General features: G+C 36.1%; 1 long non-coding RNA gene across 1 annotated transcript; it reads right to left on the bottom strand.

The window, feature by feature from the left end:
- Positions 1 to 764: 764 nt before the first annotated feature.
- Positions 765 to 2,192, bottom strand: LOC122978841. The gene is made up of 4 exons (XR_006402750.1): positions 2,078 to 2,192; positions 1,652 to 1,738; positions 1,307 to 1,407; positions 765 to 1,045 (listed from the first exon to the last, which is right to left on the bottom strand). It is a non-coding gene; the product is annotated as an uncharacterized LOC122978841 (long non-coding RNA).
- Positions 2,193 to 9,143: the final 6,951 nt, after the last annotated feature.

The following is a 9,143-nucleotide window of genomic DNA, read 5'->3' as shown; positions in this document are numbered from 1 at the left end:
TTAAAATGAGTCACCGTCAGCAGCAGATGATAGTTGGTGAATTAATATGACAGGTCAGTGGTGGTAGATAAAAACTGGCAGGGATTAACAAATATTGATCTATTGCCACTTTTATTTTTTCACTTTATATGGCAAGTAAGTCTTTTATGAGTGGTGGACATGGACTTTACAGAAACTCTAATGTGTTTTCCTGCATGTTCTTTTAAGGATACAGATGTCCTCTTTTTCCAAGGAGATGATTTGACAAGGTTTCACTGTTTGAGGTGTTAAAGGGGCAACTGTATCCAGTGCAGCCAAAGCTTATTGCTATATTTCTTAAAACTAAATGGCTCAGGTTGTTATCTAAATAAAAGGACAAATGATCCCTTACATTGTCAAAATGAAGGCATAATCATATGTTTGTTTAATCTATGTTTATTGAACACATGAAAACTCACTGAGAGGTCATTGACTGTAAGAAGCTTGCACTTGCATGATCACAGTGGTTACTTGTCACAGGCAGGGCTCACTTGAAATGTGTAAGATTTTGGTGGTTAAAGCCCCAAGTCTTCCTTGGTAAGTACCTAGGAGTGACTTCCAGTTGATGTTTAAGACATTTACACATTTAAAAAGTATGTTTATATCACATTACAGATAATACATTACAGCTATTATTGTCTACAACCAAAGCAGTGAACTTATAGCTGGATATTTGAATCTATGCAGCAATTACTTTTCTGGCTTGGTCCTCATTAAGCTGACTAAATATGAAAACATGGTTTACATGTGAAATGAAATGAAAAAGACACATTTTCAGTTGTAGTCAGGTTAGTGTGGATGTGATATCAGCACTGCTTTAGTTTAACTGAAATTGAGAAATGTATCTTTTTGTCCTGATATTGCCTGCTGGGTTTGGATGCACAGCTACAGAGAGGCTTTCTTTTCACAAATCCAGAAGTGTGAAACTTGACATCCTTCATCATTCCAGCTCTTTTCCAAATCATAATACTTTATTTCCACACAATCTTTCTTTCCAAGACCATTAGGCTCCTTAGGACCCCAGTAGCTAAAATAAAAAAACAAATAAGTATTTATCAAATAACACAACCCATTAAGCATTTTATTATGCAATCAATGCATCAACGAAATTAAGTTAAGAATTTTGAACAATTCCAAATCATAATCTTTCCTTTTTTGCATGTGTTACCAATATGTTTTTCCTTAAGATTAAAGGCCAAGTTAGTTATTTGTGCACTGTGCAAGATATTTAAGGCCTTTACTTCTGCACAAGACAATGATATAATTTTGATTTTAAAAATGTGTAAACCTTGTGGTCAGCGGAGTCCCATCCACCCATTTCCATGTCCCCTTTTTCTCTGAGTCAGTCAGTCCAATCCACATGTTCTTCTTGAACTGGCTTGTGAAATTCTTGTTTATGAGGAGAGAAACAAATTGTAAACAACATAATATAGATAAAACTGATTGACTTTGTCTGTACTATGTCTTTCCTATGCAAAGATTCATACAGGTATATCCACATACACACACACACACACACACACACACACACACACACACACACACACACACACACACACACACACACACACACACACACACACGCAAAAACACAGTTGTTCTTCTTTGCTGTTGATAATCATCAGGTCTGCACCTTTGAGCAGACAGTCATGTGTGCTCTCTTTCCAGGTTTTCTTGATTGAAGAAATGTAACAGGCACTACGGTTGGAATACACCCATCCTTGTTGAGAATAGTGAAAAACAGAAAGAACCTGAATATCTCACTATCAACACAAATTAACAAATTCATGTGCAAGTAGTGTGTGACTTATGCTATAACCGAAAGATCTAACTAAAAATTAGTCAAAAGGTCTGTCTGTCAGAGTCACTGAATGCCAGCAACAAAGCATGTGGTGATAACATGATTAACGTTTTCACATGATTATTATGCTTTTTAAGTGTAAGTATGACTGAATGCAAGCATGACTTTGCTGTTCTGTCTTAATTTGCCCACTATTTCACTTACATTGTGGATTCTTGATTACTGTTATGACTAGTTTTATTCTCATACTGTACTCACCTAAACGTTTCAGCTGTCTCTTCAATGCGTCTCTCTCTTCAGTCAGGCCATTGTGCTGTAAAACTGTCATTCTGAGTGGAGAGGTTACCATTATTTGCAACAGAATCAGATTATGTTCGCAACCAAAGAGACAATTCACTTCAGAAGTTATATAGCGTTACATAGTTACTATGAGTAGTTTGTTTAATATTTGCAAACTATTCGTATGCTCTTATACAGCTACAAACCAAAGAGGCAAGGTGTATGTATGAGTAATCTGTATAAATGCTGGATCTCATGAATGCTCATAGGCTAAAATGTGAATAGAGTTAATTTCAATATAATAGCCAAAAAAAAAAAAAGCGTAAACTTAAAATTGGAGAGTTTGATCCTAATTCTGTTCTTTCTTAATGTTACTAAAGTGGAAACAAACTGTGTGAAACTGAGAAAGCAAGCAAAAAATTACAATTCTATGTTTTCATCTGCACACTCATAAAATATAAATTTAGCACAAAAAGTAAGGAAATTTGTGTTTGGTCGATTATTATTTGTTGTAACAATGCTTCTTGGCAATACATTTTATACCATTGGAAAGCCTGGTTATTTCCCTTTTAAATGGTGCCACATTTGTAAGGAACATGCATTTGTGAGATGAGCAGCAGAGCTGAGTGTGCGGGTTATGCCCATGAAAAATTTGCCAAATCTTCTCTTAACTTATTCTGCCATTGACTCTTGTTTGGTGGATTGGATGATTGAAGTTTGAAGAAACAAGACATATTGGCAATTTAACAATTTATTCATTTAACAGACAGGAGCCTCAGTAGCGTGTGGAAGAACCATACACAGCCACAACAGCCTGGCACCTCCTCCTCATGCTGGTCACCAGCCTGGTCACACATTGCTGCGGGATGGCATCCCATTCTTCAACCAGCATTTGTCACAAGTCAGCCAACATGGTTGTGTTGGTCACTCATGGACAGCACGCCCAAGTTGATCCCACATGTGTTCAATGGGGTTGAGGTCAGGACTGCTGGCAGGCCATTCCATCCTCTCCACTCCCAAAATCTGGAGGTAGTCTCTGATAAACTCCGCTTGGTGGGGGCAGGTGTTGTCATCTTGGAGGATAGAATTCGGTCCCAGACTGTGGAGATATGGGATTGCCACTGGTTGCCAAATCTCATCTCGATATCTCTCTGCATTGAGATTGCCTCCAGTGATGACAAGTCTCGTTTTTCCAGTGAGAGAGATGATGCCCCACACCATCACACTGTCTCCACCAAAAGATGTTACTCTATCGGTGCAGCAATCAGCATAGCATTCTCCATGTCTTCTCCACACTTTGATCCTATGATCCAACTGCCATAGGCAGAAGCACAAGATTACAATGCTCTGATCATTGATGTAGTTTTATCATCATACTTTCCAAAGTTATTCAGATTTGTCTTCAATGTGTCTCTCTCTTCAGTCAGGTTTTTGCAACTGGCATCAATGACTAAAACAGAATTTGCATAGTGTATCCATGGTATTAATCTATCAATGATTCAGTAGGTTGTTTCCTCTATTTGATATCATAGAGTTTCTCTATTGTATAGTGGCTATCTGTCCACTCCGTTACATATTCCATACATATGGAGAATGATCCCCCTGCTGTCAGGGTATGTGGACACTTCTTTAAGACACACAGGCTTGCTCGGCCACACCCTACGGTTTACCTATAAAATACCTGTGCTAATGTGGAATCACTGATTGTTTGATCTCCACCAGAGTCAGGGTACAATGTGTGATAATCTGTGTAATGACTTTGAAAGACAGAGAAAATGTGTGTGTGTGTGTGTGTGTGTCCTTTTGAGTGTATGAATTTGTGGTTTGTGGCTGAGAGATGTAATGACAGAAAGAGTGGAAAATGTACTGGAGGTGAGTTCGCTGAGGTGGAAGATGAATGGAAATCATTTCCATTTCTATTGATTACTGTTTTTCTCTGTTAACAAGGATTTCACAAGAAAATTCCACAAGCTCACATGGATCGGACTGACTAAGAGAGAGACCATATGGAAATGGGTGGATGGGACTCAGCTGACCAAAAGGTTCACACATTACTCTTTCATACAAATTAAATCAACCCTGAACTAAAGGCCTTAAAACTTTTTAAAAAACTTTTTAATAAATTAATCTGTAATGAATCACATGAGACTTTTGAATTTTGCAGTTTAAACCTGACCATGTTTTAGCATGTTGCTCTCTATCAAATGTTTGAATTGTTTTGTTTTTGTTGTTGTTGTTGTTGTTGTTGTTGTTGTTAAGATTATTTGTTTTTGGGTTTCAGCTACTGGAGCCCTGGGGAACCCAACGGATATGAAGGCAAAACTGAAGACTGTGTAGAAATAAGGCTCCATGACAAGGAAAACAGCTGGAATGATATACCATGTAAAGATCAAAACTTCTGGATCTGTGAAAAGATGGTGTCTCTGTAACGCAAGCTGGAAAGTCCCTCAGAGGAGGATGATGTAACAACTTCACTGCAGCAGATGCTAATTTCTTATTTTATGAACACAGCTGTAATGCTTGCCTGAATACACTGCCATGCTTGTATGGTTATCTTACTGAAAAGTGATAATTATTGGGCTGGATGTAAATTGTGAAAACTACTTCCATCTGTAATTTACAAAACCATAGAGCTGAGAGTTTTGATGGAGGCTCAGTCTTTATTTAGCCACTCTGACTTGTTCTTACTACGGTTTTTCATCCAGAACAGCAGCTCTCACCAGCTGTCCAGCTGCTAGCTTGTAGTTCTTGTCCTGTTTAAAAGAAAGCATTACGGCCAGGTCTGCATTGTAAAAAAAATGTATCTTAAGAGGCTTCCATGTTAAATGAAGGTTAAATTAGAAAAAAAATACTGCTGCCTACTTCTCCTTAAAATCTCTAAACTGTTCTTCCTCTTCTGCACCTAATGTGTGGTGTAAGAATCACCACCAGTTAAGACTTAGATACACTTGTCACCATGAGGCCTCATTGCCTACAACCTTAACCATTTCGTTGTATCCATTTAGTTAGATTTGTATATACAAAGTTATTTTATGTTATTATTTTGTCTATTTTTTTGCATTTCCCTCATGTCTTTTTGTTTTGATTTGTTTTTTCTTTTTTTTTGTAAGCCGACTTCAATGTCATGCCCTTACTGTCATTATCTGTTGTTGTTTTTCTGTGCTTGAGAAATAAAATAAAATGAAATAAAAATAACTATGCTTGTTTGTCCTACTTATCAAATGATGTTATAGTCAAACAGATGAAACAAACAAATCTCCACAGCATCATCAGCATGCAGTGAAACCTCATGCTGTCTCCCAACTCTCAATAATTTTTATATGAATATTAACAATAAACAAATACAGATAAACCTATAAACAACCGAGTGAAAAAAGATGAAGAAGCATGTTAATACAGATTGTTAGATGTAATGTATCAGGTTAGTAAAGCCTGTGTGGTATCAGGGTCTGCACTGCAGCCGTCTATCAATATAATTCGTCGACTCGACAATCAAGTTTGCACAACAATAACCCTAACCATATTTTGTCTGCAGTGTTTTATTTCTCTTGTTCTTCCGTTTGAATGTTTTTGCCAATGGCTTGATCACAATGGTAAATATTAATTGCATGTGGGGATAGCCAAGTCTCTGTGGGAGATGCATTCCTTATTCAAGTGAATGATCTTCTAAATCTGAACCTTTCCAGTCCATTAAACAAGCAGTCCCACTCCATTTAGTCGAATACCTTTTCAGCATCAAGTTAAATGACTACCTCCAAATGTTCAGGTGTATTATATTACAGTAAAATGACACCCACCAAAAGGTATGTTTTTTTGTTTTGTTTTTTTTAAATCAACCCCACCTGATTAGGTAAAGTAACACTGAAGAACTTTCCTTCAGCTAATTTAGGTAAATTAATTAGTAATTTGCCTAAATTCTTCTGTCCACATTTAATAATGAAACCTTTGTCTTTTTAATATCACTGAAATGGTTGCTTGCTTGTAAAGACTGTGGACTGTCTATAATCTGCTGTATTTGTGACACAATATAAAACAAATGTTGACCTAAATTTATTTGATTTGATATTGAAACACAAACTAATGACAAATATTATATTATAGATCCAGGTGCAAAAAAGGTTTCCTGCAGAGGTGTTGCAGTGTTTCTGGGTCTGCTGTGTCTTCTCCTCCTGGCTGCACTCATAGCTCTGGTCTTCCTGTGTAAGTATTTTACTCAGATGTTGCTGAAAGTATCACATAGGTGATGGTGTTTAACAATGTTTCTTCATTTGCTGTTTATGTGCCAAATACAGCCAAGAAGTTCATCGATGACTGTAGAAAAAAGGGGGACGTTCACATCCAATGACAGACGCCATCCTTGAACAGCAGGGGTTACCTTTTCCCACCTATATACAAACAAATATTATTATTCCATACTTGGGTCTCATGATAACAACTATCTCCATGACAACTGAACTACTCCAACTGCTGAGGAAAGCAACGTGATGTGTTTGAAAGCTTCGGAAACAATAAGCAAATTGGACCATGTGTTGATAACTAAAAAAATAAAAACAATTAGAGACTTGCTCTACATCCTTTTATATATTACAGATTTGCTTGTGATCAAATGTACAGTGTATATGGTAAACTATCAAAATCATAGTTCTCTTAAAATGTCCATGATAAAGGTATCACAAGTCGTCACATGTAACCAAAACAAGAGAACGAGACTGAGGCTGAACAATTGATCATTTTTATATTGATTTTTATATGCTATTTGAAAGTGTGCACCATTTGAAATGTATCATTTTGTATTATTAAGTGTTTTATCTGATTATATTACTTCAATGTAGAAACAAAATAAGTTTGTGATAAAATTATATGTTGTTTAATTGTAATTTAATTTTTAGAAAATTGTTGCTATTGAAATCATAGTATAGGTCAGAAAAATTGCAATTACATATATTTCTTGAACGGAGATGTCAACAGACCTTTTTCACAGCAGACATTTTGGTTTGTCATGTCAGGAAAAGCACAGGTGTTACTAATACAACTAAAAATGGCTCTGTTATATTCAAATGTCTCAGTAACGCCTGAGTAACTGTGAGCCAACAGGCAAAATAGCAGCACCTTGAAACTGAAGCAACTAAATGTAATTCAGCCTTTATTAATTTCATTAGTTATAAATGTGCTTGTCCTACTGTGACATGTCAAAGTGTCTTCTGTGAAAAAGGTTCGTTAGGCACAGTCTGTGAACATCCACACTGTCCTGAGAAGAGGTCTAATCAGACACAGTAAGTAAAATAACCTATTTCACCCATTTAAATGTCCAGCAGGTGGCACCAAAGCACAGCCTTTAATGTAAATAATCACTTTCCTTTGTGTTGTTCATCTTCCAAACAATAAACATTACTACATTTCAATCCCCACTATTCCCTACTTCCTGGTTACGTGCCACTATCACGATTCTGTATTGACCTCTACTGGCTAAAACCGGCATTGCATGTAGTACATTTGCAGATATCATTACATCCTTCTTACGTCACAGTGTATGAGACATTGTGATGTTCCATCAGACTGTAGTGCAGCATTTCAGGAGAGGCTTCAAGCCCAACAATGGTCTCCCTCTCTCCCTCAATGAGATTTTTTTCTGTGTTGAGACATTTACAAATATGTAATCTCATGTCTAGGTCAAGTTATAGTCTGTAATTGGATATGTTACACAAAGCTTTTTTTAATCTAAGGTGTTTGGTCAGAGAGAATGTTACAGGTGATGTGATGTGGACCTGATGGAAATAACAACAGGATATGGAGAGTAAACAGACTGCCTGCAATATTTTGTTGATTTTAATTATGTTTTTCTCCATTGGAAATAACTGCAGGTGTGAACTTGTGATTTGATGCATTGTGCATTGTGTGATGACAAACTGACTTGCTGACTGTATTTTTGAGAAACCAAAACTTTTCAGAGAATACATTTGCTGTTTTGCAAAAAGAAACACAGTTTTGGTGTTTGTGTTATTATGTGGAGTATGCAGTATTTTACTGCATCAAAACTATGGAGAAAAACTGTAACATAGAGATGAAGAAAAGAAGTGGGTTATCAGTTATGGACTAATATTTATGAAATCATAAATCATCATAGATCCAAGTCAGTAACATTTTACTTTAAAACCCCCTAGTTAGCATTTATAAGCAGAATACAAACATTTAATAAATGGTTTATAATACACTATAATGTAGTTGATAGCAGATCTATAAAAAAGTCTTTGTTAATGTATTTGTCAACAACTGTAACTCCTCATGTGGACACACCAAGTGGAGGCGGGTTTATAAACAGATAATGAATTACAATATAGTACAACAGAGTTGATAAAGATGGGATCATCCACAGAAAAATAGATATTACAAGTGGTGAGTTGGAAAATAAATATTGTATGATTTGAAGCCACCTGCAACAGCAGTTTGGACTCTATCAGACTTCACAGATTAAACTAAATGTTGTGATGTAAATAAGTTCATGATTTGCACATTTCAAAATGTCACTGATCTGATAAAAGCCAAGATATAATATGTCTTAAAGTGAAAAGAGCCTCTCACACATAACAAGTGATTAAACTCATTCCAAAAAAGGGAAGCAAAGCTTTTGACTATATTCACCCAGAGACAAAAAACAAAGTTTTGAAAAGTCTTGCAATATCTATACAGCATAAATACATTATAATCTGCATTTGAGTCCTTTACATTGTTTGCTTCATACACACCCTGTGAAATTTTTCAGTATTACCAATTTTACATGCAGCTATCAACTAAAAATAATACACCATCATTTTTATGGCACGCAATGACTCTGCCATATTAGGTTTGAAACAAGGTTTGAAACCAAGCATTATAATTTAATAAAGAGTAAGCTCTTGAAACTCATTTTTAGAGACAGATACCAGATCAACAGATCGCTGAAGTGTGAAAATATGAATACAACATCTGAGACCACAAGCACAACACATACCACACCCACATCCAACCATTTGTGCTCTGTTGGTAAATTGTCATGCACCACTTCACA

The sequence above is a fragment of the Thunnus albacares genome, chromosome 3, assembly GCF_914725855.1.
Source record: "Thunnus albacares chromosome 3, fThuAlb1.1, whole genome shotgun sequence".
Classification (NCBI taxonomy): domain Eukaryota; kingdom Metazoa; phylum Chordata; class Actinopteri; order Scombriformes; family Scombridae; genus Thunnus; species Thunnus albacares.
The sequence above is the reverse complement of the archived record's forward strand: the minus strand, read 5'-3'. Positions and strand labels throughout refer to the sequence as shown.